Here is a 19800-nt window from a genome sequence, read left to right as displayed (position 1 = left end):
CAAATGACTGATAATGGAATAGTGTAGGTTAAATGGGCTTTAGATTGGTTTCACAGGTCGGCACAGCATTGACGACTGAAGAGCCTGTACTGCGCTGTAATGTTCTATGTTCTATGTTCTATGATGTCATGAAGATGTCCCTTAAAGTTATAATGACATATGGACTATGAAACACAACACGTAATTACCCTTCACTAAAAGGTTGCACCATGAGTGTTGGTCCATCTCTGTATAATGGGGACCACATCAAATCCAATGGGGATGTTGGGGGGAGCTTCGTAAGGTACATATTGGCTCATGGCTACAGAAACCAATCCATAGCAGGTAGGTTGTGACACATGTGAAATGGTTATTAGGTGTCACTGTGAGTTGGTGCCTGTTGCTAAGCCATTACCTTCACTGGTTGCTGTTGGCGTACACAACAGGCCAAAGCCAATGTTGCCATTTACTTCGATTATTGGCAAGCGTCTCTGAGATACATGCAGGGCCTGCATGTCATGCTTTCAACTGCAGTGGGAATGAAACCAGATGTTTTGAAAAGAGGTTTAAGCAGGAGTAATCCACCTTATAAGCTAGTGATATAGGGTACATTTTATCAGGCATAAGTCTTGATTACCTTAAAGGTTCATGTCAGCAGAAATAAGTGGAGGGGAACTTTAGACTTGCTAAGGCCTGTATCAGCCCTGTGAGCAGGCTAGAGAGTATAGATGGATTCCTGCAGACAGAACAAGAGAAATACCTAGGACAGAAGATTTCTGTTGATTGTACAAGCATGAAATGTGAATAATATATGCATGTGTGGTCATGAGGGGGAACAAGGTTAATAGTTTACCTGATAAGGGTGGGACACAGCTGAGCAGAGTACCAGATAAAGTTTTGTCTAAGCCTAAGACAGAGTCTCTCTCTGAGGTTGTTTGAACAGATGCAAATTTAATCTGCATCTCTGTCTGTCCTGTGGTCTGTGTCGGAGATTAATCAGAATACAACTAACCTTAACTTAGAGCATTGTGCATTACACTAGATGCCTGGCTCTAGCTACCTCTCATACAGGATATACTTTGTCATGTGACTATCTTCCATCCTGCAAAGTATAAAAATCTCATGTGACATTGATTAACTTAGCCTTGAAGTTAAAAAAGATTGCAGTTTATAATTATTCATTGTGTTTCTCTATTTCTTAAGATAACATGGGTGAGATAACATTGTCCTGTGACACCGTGGTTTCTTCCCATTATAGTACCTGAAAAAATGCATCTTCAGAAACAGCAGCAACTTGAGTTGTCTCAAGTTTGCTTGTTAATTGTACCTTACGTACCTGTGGTTGTCATGTGTAAGTCTTTGGGGAGTCAGGTAAAGAGGATGCCCTTGACCTTGGTTTCAATATCAGAAAGCCTCTGAATTAATATTGACCTTCTAATGCCAAGATCTGAATAAATCTGAATGTCCTTCCCCACTTAATGCCACTAATTCTTCAGTCTCCCTGAGACTGGTTACAAGGGCAGACAGCATGAAAATGGAGATGAACTACAAGAGCTGCAGGAGCTAGGCTATGAAGCTCAAATTCTGGGAACACATTTTAAATGGACTGAAGTTAGATATTGACCAGTCCATTAGACTCAGGACTGGTTAAGTGTATTGATAGATGCAAAGGGAATTGCACATTCCCTTCTCTGATTATTTCTCAGAAAAACACACACATTTTTAGTTTATTTGTTTTAAATCTTCAAATTTGCCTATCAGGCACAAAAGTTATTTACTCCCAACTTCTGAAGAGAAATTTCAGAACATATTTCTGGACAACCAGTAGTCAAAATTTTGTATTTCAAGGGACCAGCTATTTCATAGAATCACCACAGTGCAGAAAGAGGCCATTCAGCCCATTGGGTCTGCACTGATCCTCAAAAGAGCATGCCACCCAGACCCACACCCCCAATCCTATAATGCAGAATTTTCCATGGCCCATCCACCTAACCTGCACATCTTTGTGGGAGGAAACCAGAGTACCCGTAGGAAACCCACACAGACACAGGGAGAATGTACAAACTCCACACAGACAGTCATCCAAGGTGGAAATTAAGCCCAGATCCCTGGCACTGTGAGGCAGCAGTGCTAACCACTGAGCCACCATGCCACCCACCTTTCAGTGCTTGGCCCCATAGATATAATAGCACATTAGTACGTTACTCAACAGGCTAATCCACAGACCCAGGCTAATGATTTGAGAGATATGAAATCAAAATCCCAACAGGGCAGTTGGGGAACATTTAAATTTAATTAACTAAGCAAAGCTGGAATAAAAAGCTTGACTCAGTGATGGTGACGGGGAAAATACTGGATTATCAGAAAATACTTTGTATTTAAAAAATCTGCTATATTTACCTAGTCTGGCTTATATGTCATTTCAGATCCATAGCAATGTTGCTCACTCTTAATTTCACTCTGATATAGCCAAGCCACTCACTCAGTTTTACATACCTGCTACTAAAATATCCAATAGGAATCAAATCGAATTGACCAGCTGCCATTAGCCTAAGCACTAGACTTGAAAAGTAAATGGCATCAACCCTGTAGAGTCCTCTTTGCTAATATATGGGGGGGAAGGCTTGTACCAAAACTGGAACAGCTTTTCAACAGACAAGTCAAGCAACAACCTGATGAATTCTTACTCACTGAAACATTGCTGACAGATGATGCAGCACCATTCTTCCTATTTCTAGGTATGTCCTATCTCATCAGTAAGACAGACCCCTTAGAGGTGGGAGCAGGATGGTGTACAATTAGGAGGGAATTGCCCTGAGCATCATCAACATTGGTTCCAAACCCCACGCCTGCTCATGACATCAGGTCAATATTGGCAAGGAAACCTTTTGCTGATTGCCATATAGTGCCCTCTCTCAGCTGAAGAATCAGTACTCTTTCAGGCCAAACATCACTGAGAAGACGCACGCAAGGTAGCAAGGGCAAAGAATATTCCACGGATGGGGTTTTCAAAGCCCATCACCAAGGGTGGCTTGGTAGCACCATTACTGACCGTGATGGCCAAGTTCGAAAGGACATCGCTGCTGTATGGGTCAGTGGCTGGTGGTGTGCAAGCCAACAACAGGGAAAAAAACGTCAGTGAATTTCACCCCAACTGCACCATAGTCACAACTGCCTATGACAGTTTTGGTTGGAGTAACCATTACACAGTCCTTTTGGAGACAAACACATGCTTTCACATGGAGGATATTCTCCATTGTAGCACTACAATGATTTAGATTAGGAACAGATCAGCCGGGGAAAGTGGTGGTGTTGAGGTAATGTTAATTGACTGTTAATCCAGAACCCCAGGTTAATGTCCTGGGGACGTGGGCTTGAATCCCACTATGACAGATTGAGAAATTTGAATTCAGTAAAAGTCTGGAATAAAAACTGACCATTATAGTCACAGTTGCTCAGTGGTTAACACTGCTGCCTCACAGCACCAGGGACCCAGGTTTGATTCCAGCCTCGGGCTTTATGTGGGGTTTGCATATTCTCCCCATGTCTGCGTGGGTTTCCTCCGGGTGCTCTGGATTCTTCCCACAATCCAAAGATGTGCAGGTTAGGTGAATTGGCCTTGCTAAATTGCCCGTAGTGGTCAGAGATATGTAGATTAGGTGCATTAGTCAGGGGTAAATATAGGGTAGGGGAACGCGTCTGGGTGAGTTACTCTTCGGAGGGTCGGTGTGGACTTGTTGGGCCAAATGGCCTGTTTCCACACTGTAGGGATTCTGTGATACTTCTATGAATAGTGATTGACTGACATTATCCATTGGGAGACCGTGAGATCTGCTGATGCTGGAGATCAGAGTTGAGAGTGTGTTACTGGAAAAGCACAGCAGATAATTTTTTTAAAAAATCTGCTTTACGCGTATCCTTTAGAGAAAGAAATCTGCTTACCTGGTCTGGCTTAAATGTGACTCTAGATCCACAATAATTTGATTGGGATGGGGATCAATGAAATCGAATGAGAACAGTACTTGGTGAATCTACAGTATCGAAAATGACCAAATTGTTGTGACACAGAAGGAGATCATTCAGCCCATCGTGCTTGTCCTGGTTCTTCAAACAAACATCATCACCTAGTGCCAATCTTCTATTTTTGCTCCTGAACTTTGCGCAATATTCTGATCCAAATAATTATCCAATGCCTTCTTGAATGATTCAAATGAACCTGCCTTCCCCATATTTCCTGACAGCGCATTCCACACTCGAACAACTTGCTGTGTGAAGAAATCTTTCTCACGTCACCCTTGAATCTTTTGCACCTCAATTTTAATCTATGCCTTTCCTTTCATGTTCATTTTAGGTGCTGGAGCAACGTTCCCCTGTCAACTCCATCTAGTTCATTCACAATTTTGCAAACCTGTACCATATCTTCTCTGGGACATCTCTCCAAGGAGAATGGTCCCAACCTCTTTAATCCATCCTCTTCTGAAGTTTCTCAAGCCTGGAACCATTCTTGTAAATTGCTTCTGCACTCTTTCCAATGCATTCACATGCTACTTGTAACGTGTCTTGTATAACCGCACACAGTACTCCAGCAGTTGCTAATGTTGATCTTGTTTTGTGTACCTCCTGTGCAGCCATAACCTTATATGCCTCATTCTGTTTAGCAACCTATGATCTGTATGTCCTTGCTTGATTGGATCTGCCTGTATACATAACAAAGCTATTCACTGTACTTAGGTAAATGTGACTACAATAAATCAAATCTGAGGTCCAACAAGTGGCTTATACAAGTGTAACATCACCCCCTTGTTCTTGTAACTTAAGCCTCTCTTAATAAAGCTGAAGACATAATCTAGTTTATTAACTGTTCTTTCCACCTGCCACCCTCAATGATCTGTGTGCATATTCACCCAGTCCCTCTGCTCCTGCTGCTATCCCATTTTTTTTTTGGAATTATATTCCCTATTTTACATTGCCTTTCAATATTCTTCCAATCAAAGTATATCATCTTGCATTTCTCTGCATTGAACCTCATCAGCCACATAGCTGCCCTCTCTGTCAACTTGTCAGTATCCTTTTGCCTATACCAATGTGCCAATGTCCTTTTGACTGTACTTGTCAATGTCACAAGGAAGAAATGTGGGCTGCTTAGGAAGAGTCAGCATGGATTTCTAAGGAGAAATCATGTTTATTTAACCTGCTGGAGTTTTTTGAGAAGGTAACAGAGAGGCTTGTTGAGGGTAATTCTGTGGATGTGGTATACATGGATTTCTAGCTTACAGCTAACTGCACGTCAGAAGTTGAACACTATAGTCAGAATGAAACAAACCCGCAAGAAATTGATTAAATCAATTTATCTGCAGTCCTGCCACATCCAGTCATGAAGGGCAGTGCATACATTTATTCTATTCTACTGTGGGATATCAGCATTGCTGGTGAGGGCAGCATTTTTTTTGTTCATGCCTACTTACAGATGAAAATGTGGTAGTGAGCCATTGGCCTTGAAGGGCTGCAGTTCTTGAAGGTGTTAGGTCACCCACAATGCTGTCAGGGAGGCAGTTCCAGGATTTTGATCCAGTGAAGGAACGGCGATATAGTTCCAAATCAATATGTTGTGTTGCCTGGAGAGGAACTTGCAGGTGACGGCGTTCCTAAGTATCTGACCTTGTCCTTCCAGATGGTAGAGTGCACATGCTCAGAAGGTGCTGTCAGAAGAATCTGGTTGAGTTGCTGAAACGAATTTCGTTGACAGTACACATTGCCTCTACTGAGTGGCAGTGGAGGGCGTGAATGTTTATAGAGGTGGTGCGAATCAAGCGGATTGCTTTGTCCTGCATGGTGTCGAGCTTCTTGAGTGTTGTTGGAGCTGGCATCCATCCAGGCAGGTGAGGAGTATCCCACCACACTCCTGATTTGTGCCTTATGGGTGTCGGACAGGCTTTGGTGAGTCAGGAGGTGAGTTACTCACTACAGATTCCCCAGCCTCTTGTAGCCACAGCCATCAACTTGCCACAGGAAGGGCTCCTTCAAAATCCTCATCTGCAATGATGGGAGAGCTCAACACATGAACAATAAGTCAAGACTGAAACATTTACAACTGCCTTGAACAAGGAGAAACATAGAGTGGATGATTCACCTCAACCTCTTGCTAAGGTCCCTAGCATCACAGATGCCAATGTTCAGCCAAATCGATTCATTCTGAAATATCAAAACAATGGCTGAAGGCACTGATTACTGCAAACGCTATAAGCCCTGACAATATTCTGGCAAGAGTACTGAAGATTTACGGCCCAGAATGAGACATAGTCCAGACAAGCTGTTCCAGTACAGCTACAATATTGGCATCTACCCAGAAATATGAAAAATTGTTCAGGTATGTCCTTTTCACAAAAGGCAGAACAAATTCAATTACCTCCCCATCAGTTATTCCCAATCATCAGTAAAGTGATAGAAGATGCCGCTGACAGGGCTAGCAAGCAGCATTTGCTCAGGAACAACCTGCTTCTTGATGCTCAGTTTGAATTCTGCTCAAGTCACTCAGCCCCTGACTTCATTACAGCCTGAGTTAGAAAGTGGACAAAAAGGCAGAACTCCCAGGGCGAAGTACAAATTACTCCATCAAGGAACATGGCATCAAAGAATCAGAGCAAAACTAGAATCAATGGGATTTGGGGGGGGGGGAAGTTCTCCATTGATTGAAGTCATAATGACCTCAGAGTAAGATGGTTATGGGAGTTTTGTCATCTCCCCGCAGGAGATCCTCAGGGCATTTACCTCGTCCAAACATCTTCAGTTACTCCATCTTGACCTTCTCTTCAACATAAGGTCAGAAGTGGGGATGTTCACGAATGAGTCAGAACTTGCAACTCTTCAGCTACCGAAGCACTCGGTGTTCCTGAACAGAAATAACTTTTCAACGTTCAGCCTTGGAATAAGTGGCAAATAACATTCGCGCCATATGAACGCCAGGCAATGCCAATCTCCAACACAAAGGATTTCAATCATTACATCTTGATGTTGGTTGAATTACTTTCGCCGAATCATCTATCAACATCGTGAGAGGTCCAGAAACCTAACTGGAATAGGCCTATAAATACCGAGGCTTTAAGACTAGATCAGTGGTTGGGACTTTGGTGGTGAGCAACTCACCTCTTGTCTCCCCAAAGCTTGTTTACTATCTACAAGGCCAAGATCAGGAGTGTAGTGGAAAACTGTCCAGTTGCAGAATGAGTACAGCTCCAACAATACTCAAGAAGCACTATACATTCTTGATGAAGAGTTTATGCTCAAAATGTAGATTCTCCTGCTCCTCGGATACTGCCGGACTGGCTGTGCTTTTCCAATGCCACACTTTTTGACTTGATCTCCAGCATCTGCGGTCCACACATTCTCCAAGCACTACACAATACCAAACAAAGCACACTGTTTGATCAGCACCCTATCCACCACCTGCAATATTCACTCCCTCCAACACCAACACATCTTGGCAGCAATGTATGGAAACTCTAGGTTGCTCTACAGTAATTTATCAATACTCTTTTGACATAAGACCATAAGATATAGGAGCAGATTTAGGCCATTTAGCCCATTGGGTTTGCTCCGCAATTCCACCATAGTCAATATGTTTCTCAACCCCATTCTCCTGCCTTGTCCCCATAACCCTTAATCCCCTTACTAATCAAGAACCTATTTATCTCCATCTCAAATGCACTGAAAGACTTGGCCTCCCCAGCCTTCTGCTAGTGATGAATACCACAGATTCACCACTCTCTGGCTGAAGAAATTCCTCCTCATCTCAGTTCACTCTGAGGCTCTGTCCATAAGTCCTAGTCTGTCCTACTAGTGGAAACATCTTCTCCACCTCCATTCTACCCAGGACTCTCAGTATTCTGTAAGTTTCAATGAGTTCCCTCCTCATCCTTCTAAACTCTATTGAATACAGACACAGAGTCCTCAACCGCTTCTTATGTGACAAGCCCTTTGTTCCCGGGACCATTTTTGTAAACCTCCTCTTGTACCCCTTCAAGGTCAGCACATTCTACCTTACACCAAAACTGCTCACAATATTCTAAATGCAGTTGACCAGAGCCTTATACAGCCTCAGCAGTACATCCCTGCTCTTATATTCTAGCCCTCTTGAAACGAATGCTAACATTGCAGTTACATTCTTCACAGCCAACTGAACCTACATGTTAACCTTAAGAGAATCCTAAATAAGACTTCTAAATCCCATTGTGCTTCAGCTTTCTGAAACATTTCCTTGTTTAGAAAATAGTCTATGCCTCTATACCACCTACAAAAGTTCATAACCCCATACTTTGGCAAAATGTATTCCATCCACCACTTCTTTGCTGACTCTTATAGCATGTCCAAGTCCTTCCACAGCCTCCCAGCTTCCTCAACACTACTTGTCCATCCACCTGTCTTTGTGTCATCTGCCAACTTAGCACCAATGCCTTCAGTTCTTTCATCCAGATTGTTAATATATAACGTAAATAATTGTGGTCCAAACACTGATCTCTGCTGAACTCCACTGGTCACCTGCTGTCAACCTGAAAAAGGCTCTTTAAATCCCAACTGTCTGCTTCTGCCAGTCAACCAATCCTCTATCCATGCCAGTACCTTACCCCAAACACCCCGGGCTCTTATCTATTTAGCAGCCACCTGTGTGACTCCTCGTCAAACATCTTCCAGAAATCCAAATAGATCGCATCCACTGGTTCTCCCTTGTCTAACTTGCTCGTTACATCCTCAAAGGATTCTAGCAGATTTGTCAGGTATGACCTCCCCTTGATAAAGCCTTGAGATCACATTCCAAATGCATGACCTCGACCACCCAGAATAACAAGGTCAGCAGATGGAAGAGAACGGCAACACCTGCAAGTTCCCCTCCAAGCTACTTACCATCCTGACTTGAAACCATATCATCTTCAGTGTCGTTGAGTCAAACTCCTGGAATTCTCTTCCTAACAGTACCACATGTGTACCTGCGCGACACTGACTACAGTGGTTTAATATATAATTTAATCAACCTGTTAGGGGATGTTCTTACACACTTCTAGAGCAGGTAGGACTTGAACCTGGATCTGCTGGCTAAGAGGTAGGGACACTACCACTGGGTCACAGGTGAATTAAAGAGGCTGCTCACTACCACTGCTTAAGGGCATTTAGAAATGAGTAATAAATGCTGCCCTGCACTCACATCCCCTGAATGAATTATAAGAATTCATTGCAGATTTCTTGTACACTGTAATACAGATAGTTTCAAAGAATCTTTAAGGATAACCAGATGTTTAAAACCTGATCTCTCATGAAGCAGCTGCTTTATAAAAAAGGAGGATGCTTTAGACTTTTGATAGATCAGAATTGTTTTCAAAGTCTGTTCAATTTACTATTTGGCATAAAGTTTGCTGCAGAGGATGATGTGAATTGATTTTGTCATTGTTACGGATCTGTAAGTGCAAATGTGTGTATCACACTACGGAGTGCTTGTGAGTTTATCATATCATATGTATGAGATTAGAATACATGTTGTAAATTCTTTAGGTTTCTTCCAGAGAGATTTCCCTACACCAGCCAAAGTACATGTTTTCAGATGCAGATTTCTAACTAGAATCCATTAGGCAGACTGTGAAATTCTGAAGGCAGATTTAAAGCAAGTATTGCAAGTATGTTCAAAATATTTGCAGATTAATTACAACAGGGGATAGCTACCTTTAACAAGTTAATTAAAACAGAATTGCATTTTTTTTCACAGTTTTTACTAGTTAATAAAAAAAGATGGAAGAATGCTGAAGAAACTACTGTGTGGCATGAATTAGTCCCACAGCTGAAGTACTGTGGCTGGTTGCCACAACTCAAAGAATTAAACTCTTAAAGTTAAGATAGAGTACATGCTGACTAGGGTGACAGTTATAAGAAACTCAAAGAAGAAACTATTGGAAGTTTAAATGTTTGTGGATGGTGAAAATGAACGATAGTTTCAGACTGACAAATGAATTATCGGAAGGGGAGATACAGTGCTGCAGATACGATGGGCAATGTAACAAAAAACTTCAACCCAGAAATTAATTTGGCTTATTGAAAGAAAGCATTGATATAAATAGCCATGAAAATGTAATATCGAGAGGAAATTAGATAACGATTTGCAGTATCGTGAAGGAAGAGCAATGAAAAAAGTCATGGAATCTCTACAGTGTGGAAAGAGACCATTTGGCCCATCGAGTCTGCACCAGCCCTCTGAAGAGCTAGCCCCCAACCCTATTCTTGTAACCTTGCATTTTTCACGGCTAATCCACCGAGCCTGCATTTCCCTGGACAGTATGGGTAATTTAGCACAGCCAAGTCATCTGACCTGCACATTCTTTGGATAGTGGGAAGAAACCCACTCAGACATGAGGAGAATGTGCAAACTCCACACAGACAGCCACCAGAGATCTCTGCCACTGTGAGGCTGCAGTGCTAACCACAGAGCCACCATGATGCCCTTTGAGTGGGTCTTCCTTTGAAAAGTCTTTGAGATGGCAAAGGAATGATGGGTTGAAGGATCTCCTTCTGTATTATCGATCAAAGCACAAAGGGATGGGCCACAGGAAAGCAAGACTGAACCCTTTTAGAAGATTTTCATTTCTGGACCGATGTGATGTTCCTCTTCACTCGAAGGTGTTGGATTTCTCCAAAGTAAAAACCTTTCTATGTAACACCACTACAACCTCCTAAAGTGACTTCCCTAGAATAGGTTTGCCTGTCCCTGGGAGTTGTGAGAATCATTTCTTAAAATGAGCCATTTTATCTTTTACAGGCAGTCAGCAGCTTTTTAGTGGCACTTGATAGGCTGTCTTTAAATCTTAGGTGCTGCCTAAATTAAACTTTTAATTTAGATGCTCTGTTGAGACCTTTTGTGAGTAACTATCCACTTACAACAAGTAATTGAGAAATGAAGCATGATAAAAATAAAATATGATTGATGCTGAAAATATGAAATAGATACAGGAAATATGAAAAAGCTCATTGGGTTTGGCAGCATTTCTACAGAGAGAAACAGAGTTAATGTGGGGAGTGTGATGTAACTGTACTTCGGGATGACTGATGTAACTGTATCAATGACGTCTGATATGATTTTTTGTGGGGAATCTAATATATCCATTGTTCAGGGGAGTCAATATGATTCTCCTTCTGTAGAATCTGATATGAGTCTTCTTCACCCTATAGAACGGTCATCTCAGACTCGAAATGTTAATTCTGTTTTTGTTTCCACAGATGTTGCCAGACCTGTTGAATTTCTCCAACATTTCCTGTTATTATTTCAGCTTAGCATGATCTCTGGCCTGTTACAGAAAAGCACTGGGAAAGGATTTGAGTCAGTTTCGGCCTGCTCCCCTGATCCGAGAATAACGTCATGTGATACGTGGAGAAAAGAAATCGCCCAATAACTGGAAGAGATAAAAAGTGCATTTACTTTTTATTGGATTGAATCATTTTCTTTCAATACGTATTGTTTATGTATTTTCTCTTCACACATTTCAAAACAAATCCGTTGCCCCAATATCAGTGTACCATCTAATAGCAGGTGCTGGTCTGCCTCTCCCGAATGTTTGGTACCTTATTTCTCAATGATTATCATACGTGATGTGAGCGCTACTCTCAAAGCAGCCCTCAAAGAATCTTCCTGCTGCTAGATATTCCAGCAACCACCTATCAATAGTTGCTGTTACCTTGGTCAAACCCGTCTCCACACAGTCCCAGACCTCAGCTACAACCTAATGGTCTACAGTAGGTGGGGGAGCAATCCAGATTCCAAAAAGAAAATATAGTCTCCATTTCAGGGCCTGTCACGCTTCCATCCTCTCCCCTCTGTCCATTTGGAGGTTAACATGATTGATGAAGCCTGGCCCGGTCTGGAGTCAAGGCCTAGTGCAGACTGGAGGCGAGCTGCCAAAGTGTATTGGGTTAGAAGGACCGTTACTTTGAATTTTTTATTTCTCTGTCTTCTAAAGTATTCCATCAATCTGCAATGCAGGACTTTTCATTTCTTTATTTTTCTGTATTTTTTTTCCTAGGAATTTGAACTGAAGAATCTGTACTGAAGTGTCATTGTACCTAAGATGGTGACTTGTAAATTTTCCACTGTACTCATGTGAGTACATGTGACAATAAAATGAATGAACTTCAATTCACTAGTCTCTGGATAACGGATGTGGGCCCAATGATCTGAATGCTGCATTCATCTATGAATGTATGAGTGAAGTATATTCTGACCACATGACTTGATCCCACCAATGACACTTGCCTTGTGCAGAAGAGATGGACAGTCTACCTCTCACAATGTACAAAGATAGATTGAGGGACAGGTAGTATTGAGGAGGCAGGGAGGCTGCAGAAAGGTTTAGACAGGTTAGGAGAATGGGTGAAGAATTGGCAGATGGAGTACAATGTGGGGAAACTATGAGGTCATGCACCTTGTTAGGAAGAATAGAGGCATGGACTATTTTCTAAATGGGGAGAACATTCAGAAATCTGAAGTGCAAAGGGTCTTGGGAATCCGAGTCCAGGTTTCTCGTAAGGAAAACTTGCAGGCTGAGTCAGTACTTAGGAAGGGAAATGCAATGATGGCATTTATTTTAAAAGGGCTAGTATATAAAAGCAGAAATGAACTTATAAAGCTCTGGTCAGACCACATTTAGAGTATTGTGAGAATTTTGGGCCCTATACCTTTGGAAAGGTGTATTGGCCCTGGAGCAGGCCCTGGAGCAGAATGATCCCAGACAGAAGGGCTTAACATATGAGGAATGTTTGAGGACTCTGGAACTACATTCGATGGAGTTTACAAGGCTGAGGGGATCTGATTGAAATTTGCAGGTTACAGAATGGCCTGGACAGTGTGGATGTGGGAAGATGTTTCCATTGGCAGGAGAGACTAGAACCCGAGGGCACAGCCTTAGAGTAAAAGGAAGACCCTTTAGAATGAAGATAAGGAGAAAGTTCCAGAAAGTGGTGAATCTGTGGAATTCACTGCCCCAGTAAGCTGTGGAGGCCAGGTCATTGAGTCTATTTAAAACTGAGATAGATAGCTCTTGATTGTCAAAGGGATCAAAGGTTAAGGGGAGAAAGTGGGAAAATGGGGTTGAAAAACCTATCAGCCATGATTGAATGGTGGAGCTGACTCAAGGGCCGAATGGCCTAATTTCTGCTTCTATGACATACGGTCTTATGATCTAATAGAAATTCCTATAGAAATAGGGCCACCTATGTTCAGTGAATTTTGGGGAAAGCCAGCTAACCCTCACAAGCTTTTGGTGTTGAATGTGTTAAAGCTGAGAATAGATATTTCCAGACTCTGGGTCTAAATTATTGACATGAAGGAAAAGGATTACATCCTACTTCCCTTTTACATGCAGGTGCTGATACCATGTACTTGTGATGGAATATTTTGAATTTGCTGTGTCAGTAACCAGTCTGACAGAGAATGTTGTAGTAGGTTCTTAGCACTAGAACAGGCCATTCAGCCACTCACATCTTAGCTGCTGTCCCCTTCGCAGATGTCACTTTGTTTCATTCCATCTCTCCCTAAATTCTTCAACATTCCCTTTTTACTAACATGTGCATATTTCACCTTTTCGATTTTACTTTTTCTATATCATACTATTTTCTGATTTTTCCTTTAGTTCTTTTTGTAATGACAACTGAACGAGAGTCTGCGGTAACAGACAGAAACTGGATCAAAACCCAATCTGTCAGCACCCCCTTACCCCCCAATCCTTAGGTTTGAAGTGAATTTATGTAACTCCCTATGAGAATGAGTTTCAGCTTTGTTGAGGTCATTAATGCACATTCTGAGCGGTGTAATTGTATCTCAGCTGATCACATATGAAAGAAGAAAATTTTGCATTTATATAGCACCTTTCACAACATCTCAAAATGTTTTCCAGTCAATGAACCACTTTGAAAGCAGTCATTGTTGTATTATATGAAGCACAGCAGCCATTTTACACAGCAAAATCTCACAAACAGCAGTAATAAGAAATAGATCATCTGGTTTTGTGATGTTGATTGACAAATAAAGTTGGTTGGAGCTTCCTTGCTTTTCACACCACACCATCATATCTTTCCTGTTCATCTGAGATGATATTTTATAATCCCTCCGCAGGATGGCATTTCTGACAGTGGAGGCCTCCTTATGTATCCCATTTAAGTCTCAGCTCAGACAATATCTTCAAGTCTCTAGTGTTGACTTGACCCCATAATCTTCATCAGAGGCACCATTGCTAATACTGAGTGATAGCTGGTATGTCATAGAGTCATAGAGTAATAGAGATATAGAGCATAGAAACAGGCCCTTCACTCCAACTCGTCCATACAAACCAGATATCCTAATCTAACCTGTTCCCATTTGCCAGATTTGGTCCATATCACTCTAAACCCTTCCTATTCATATATCCACCCAAATGTCTTTTAAATGTTGCAATTGTACCAGCCTCCACCACGTCCTCTGGCAGCTCATTCCATACAGGCACCATCCTCTGTGTGAAAAAGTGCCCCTTTGGTCCCTTTTATATCTTTCCCTTCTCACTCTAGACTGATGCCCTCTACCAGGTAAAAGACTTGTCTATTTACCCTATCAATGCCCTTCATGATTTATAAACCTCTATAAGGTCACCCCTCAGTGTCCGATGCTCCAGGGAAAACAGCCCCAGCCTATTCACCCTCTCCCTATAGCTCAAATCTTCCAACCCTGGCAACAACCTTGCAAATCTTTTCTGAACCCTTTCAAGTTTCACAACATCCTTCCGATAGGAAGGGGACCAGAAATGCGTGCAATGTTCCAAAAGTGGCCTAACCAACATCCTGTACAGCCATAACATGACCTCACAACTTCGGTACTCAGTACTCTGACAGATAAAGGTAAGTATACCAAACACATTCTTCACTATCCTATCTACGTGCGACTCCACTTTCAAGGAGTTATGAATCTGCACTCCAAGGTCTCTTTGTTCAGCAGCACTCTCTAGGACCTTGCCATTAAGTGTGTAAGTCCTGCTATGATTTGCTTTTCCAAAATGCTGCATCTTGCATTTATCTAAATTAAACTCCATCTGCCACTCCTCAGCCCATTGGCCCATCTGATCAAGATCCTGTTGTAATTTGAGGTAACCTTCCTCGCCGTCCACTACACCTCCAATTTTGGCGTCATCTGCAAACTTACTAACTATACCTCCTATGTTCACATCCAAATCATTTATATAAATGACTCAAGTAGTAGACCCAGCACCGATCCTTGTGGCACTCCACTGGTCACAGGCCTCCAGTTTGAAAAGCAACCATCCACGATCATCCTCTGTCTTCTACTTTCAAGCCAGTTCTGTATCCAAATGGCTAGTTCTCCCTGTATTCCATGAGATCTAACCTTGCTAACCAGTCTCCCACGGGGAACCTTGTCAAATGCCTTACTGAAGTCCATATAGATCACATCCATCGCTCTGCCCTCATTAATCCTCTTTGTTACTTCTTCAAAAATCTCAGTCAAGTTCATGAGACATGAGTTCCCATGCATAAAGCCATATTGACTGTCCTTGCCTTTCCAAATACATGTAAATCCTGTCCGTCAGGATTCCTTTCAACAAGTTGCCCACCACCGAGGTCAGGCTCACCGGTCTATAGTTCCCTGGCTTTTCCTTACCACATTCCTTAAATAGTAGTACCACTTTAGCCAATCTCCAGTCTTCCGGCACTTCACCTGTGACTATCAGTGATATACCAGGGCTATTATCACAAAGGAGGCATCCATTTTCTCCATTGTAACAGTGCCAACCTGCTGCAAAAACAATCTTGTTGCACATATGTCAGTCTGTTGTATATTTTTAATGTGTCCCAGAGCAATACAGTGGCAATACTCATTTTAATATGCCAATAGGTTTAAATAATGGGCAATTGCAAAATGCCTGAATCCACATTTTCAACTCAGCTTCTATTCTTGTACAGCGTCTTTGCTTTCTTGAGCCCTGAGTCAACACCCAGGCTTAACCATTCAATCACAGATCAGTTACCAGACTCATATAATCAATGACAGAACCATTGAACAATGACCATAGCTGATTATGTTACCCTCTTCGTCTATAGCCCGGAATCTTGATCTGCTTGAGATGTTTATTTACTTTGTCCTTATTGACATAATATCCTTTGCATCAGTTACCCGCTCTGGCAATACATTTCATGCTACACCAATCCTTTAAGGAATTCCCCTTTACCATTCTCATCACTCTTGTCATTTAAATGTAAGATCGCCCCCTTGTGACTGACTCACCAACCAGAATAAATGCTTCCCTATTAGCACTACTCAAACCATTTCATAATTTTTACAGATTCCTCTCAGCCTTCTCTGTTCCAGCAAAAATAGCTCTGAGTGCCTAACGTCAAGTGAAACTAATGAAGAAAGCTTTGAAATACGTCACAGACCTCCACTGAACCACATTCCAACTGACGTCCATTTCTCAGCTGGTCTAATTCCCCATTCACAGAGCAAATACTTTCCTGAACCCTGTTGACTCAGTTTCAGGTGGAGTGAAAAAAGCTGCAATCAGAATGTTGTTGAACTCAGTTTGGCACTGCTCAAAGGTTAATTTCATGGGTGGAAACACTGTGCAAGCAGGAATGTCAATACAGTAATTGGAAGTCGCAAGTGAACAACAGTCTTTGTAATTTTTACTCTGCTGGATTCTGCCATAGCTGAGATCAAAATATTTGTTGCAAAGTTCAGAGTAATTTTAATCAGTTTTTCTACTCTGAATGAAGGAAAGGATGCATGAGTGTGGTCAACAGCTCCCTCCTCTGTCTAGCCCATGCAAAGCAGTTGAATGTGAAAATCAGGGAATTACTATTTTACTTGTGAAATGACTCCACAGAGGTTGGTATCCTGTCACCAAGTCACCCTTTATTGACACTGATCAAGCTCCTTCAGAGCCAGGTCTCAGAGAAAACAGAACCTCAGACATTGCTGTTTATTTTCTTTGTTTTTTAAAATTTTTTTGTGTGTGCATGTTTAGGACACAGTGAAGAAAAACAAGTGTGTAAATCTTTGGTTATATTCCACACCAGGAAGAAAGGAAACACCAGTGACAAGCAGTGCCCTTCACATCAAAGGGCAATGCTGTGTGATCAAATAGTAAAAGGGAGGGCAGGGGTTAAATCAAAATAGAGTTGGAGGGGGAAATAAAACATTCCACTCCCTATGGTGCTCACCTCTGATACTGCTGTTTACATCTGTCAGACAGGGCTCCCTGATTGGATCAGGTAACAACCCCAAACATGGTACCCATATCCTGTGAGGTCCACCTGGTTAACCTCATTACAATCACCACATCTTGGTAGATGGAGACTTGATGAAGAAGACAAAATCATTTGAGAGTGTAATATAAGGTAAAAACAGAACATAGGATTTCAAGGGATTGTGTGTGTGTGTGTTGTGTGTGTGTGTGTGCGTGCGCATGTGTGTTTGCATGCAACAGCCAGCAGCTAAATACTCTTTTTATGAACCAAATGATCTTCCAGTTTCTCAGAAATCATAGAACCCTACAATTTGGAAACAGGCCGTTGACCCATCAAGTCCACACCAACCCTCTGAAGAGCATCTCACCCAGACCCAACCCTCTACTCTGTCACCCATCATTTCACATAGGTCATTCACATAGCCTGCACACTATGGGCAATAGAGCATGGCTAACCTACCTAACCTGCACATCTTTGGACTGCGGGAGGAAACTCCCCTCCAGAAACGGGGAGAATGTGCAAACTCCACACAGACAGTTACCTCAGAGTGGAATCAAACCCAGGTCCCTGGTGCTGTGAGGTAACAGTGCTAACCACTGAGCCACCATGCCCCCCTACACAAAGTTCTTTTGATTTCAAATCCACAAATGTCAATATTTCCTTCTACTCCTCTGCATTTATTCCTCCCCTCTTACCTCAGTGTAGACAGACATCTGTAATTCCACTCTCAGAATTGAGCACATAACACTTCAATATAAAGTGAGGGAGTAACCCAGGCCAAAGTGGGCTAACCTTGCTGTGGATGTCAGGACAGTGCTCACACATAGTGGAGTGGAAAGCAATAAGAACAGCCTCATTGAAGGCACATAGGTTGCTATGTTTGACACATCACTGTTAATAACCATGCTCGTTTCTAAATATTTATATGCATTTGTCTACTGTTAAAATGTCTGCCCAGGTATCATTATTACTGTTATGCCTGATCAAGTCCAATCCATATGAAAGATGAGCATCTTGATCACACATTGCAAGGACAAAAGAAATTAAAATGGCCCAGGATTGCTCAGCCTCACAAGCAACCAACTCCTTCATCACTGCAGATAGCCTCAGAGGTGAGGGTTTCTTGAACAAGATGTTACTGACTGTAGCCAAGGCATTACACTTTAATGTGGACAATGCTGAGCCTGAACATTTTGTGTACGAACTGTGCTAAACTTTGGCCTGCACATTCACCTTATGTGTTACAGCACAGAATCATGGATGATTCCACCCACCTCTGGAGGCAAATGTTCATTCAGTATATCAACTTTTCAATGAGTGTGCTGCTGGTCAATGTTGGAAGATGCAAAAAGGGTAGCTGACATGTTCATGTTCCTTCAGGGTGTGGTGATCTCTGGTGTAAGTTGCATAACATGCTGCCTGTCCTCAGTAAAATGCTGTCCGAAAGGATACTCAACCATTTCAAGACAATGTAGCTGTCTACTGAAACTCTCGACTGTTTTTAGATTAGATTACATTACAGTGTGGAAACAGGCCCTTCGGCCCAACAAGTCCACACCGACCCGCCGAAGCGCAACCCACCCATACCTCTACATTTACCCCTTACCTAACACTACGGGCAATTTAGCATGGCCAATTCACCTGACCTGCACATCTTTGGACTGTGGGAGGAAACAGGTGCACCCGGAGGAAACCCACGCAGACACGGGGAGAACGTGCAAACTCCACACAGTCAGTCGCCTGAGGCGGGAATTGAACCCGGGTCTTTTGGCGCTGTGAGGCAACAGTGCTAACTGTTGAAGGATAGCCAATGAAGACAGAATGGAAAGAAATCAAATTAGCTTTAATGTAACATGTACTCACATGAGTATTGTGAAAAGTTTACAAGTCACCCACTTATGATGCCACCTTTGATATAAAGTTGCCTAGGCACAGATTCTAGAGTACCAATCCTTCAGAAACTTTCAGAAAAATAAGGAAATAAGAAATTCAGAATAACAGATCCAACCCAGTCCATGCCAGCCCCCAAGCCTCCAGAATGCACCAGCCTTGCCTCCCAGACCCAGAGAGTCTCAAGGCCAGGAGTGCGCTCTGGGACTAGGAGTGTGCACTTAGGCCAGGAACGTGTGCTTGATTCACCTCAAGGCTGGGAGTCCACTTTAAGACTGGGAGTCTGTGCTGAGGCTGGGAGTCTACGATGACTTCACTTGAGGCCAAAGGACAGTAAGTGAGATGAAAGAAGGGAAAAAGCAAGAAAAGGGATTTTAAAAAGAGGAGAGAAAGAAGGTGTGTCAGGATTTCTCTGGACCTGCTCTTTTGTGAGACACTTCACTGTGTAACATTCAGATTCCATATGCTGACTGAAGTCTTTAAAGCTACTCAAACTTAGCCAAGCAATATCAATGCCTTGTCTCACTAACTCTTGCTTTTTTCCTTCATGGTCAGTAGGATATGTTATGTGGAGATTCTGAATTGGGAATTCCTGAAGATACAAGCATACAAAGATGGATAACAAAACATTTTTGCAGTAACAGAAAACTTCAAGGAATACAAAAATAGCAAGGT

The sequence above is a fragment of the Chiloscyllium plagiosum genome, unplaced genomic scaffold (assembly GCF_037043375.1).
Source record: "Chiloscyllium plagiosum isolate Xiang-an unplaced genomic scaffold, Cpla_swu_hap1 HiC_scaffold_11, whole genome shotgun sequence".
NCBI lineage: Eukaryota > Metazoa > Chordata > Chondrichthyes > Orectolobiformes > Hemiscylliidae > Chiloscyllium > Chiloscyllium plagiosum.
This window is presented reverse-complemented; position numbering follows the sequence as displayed.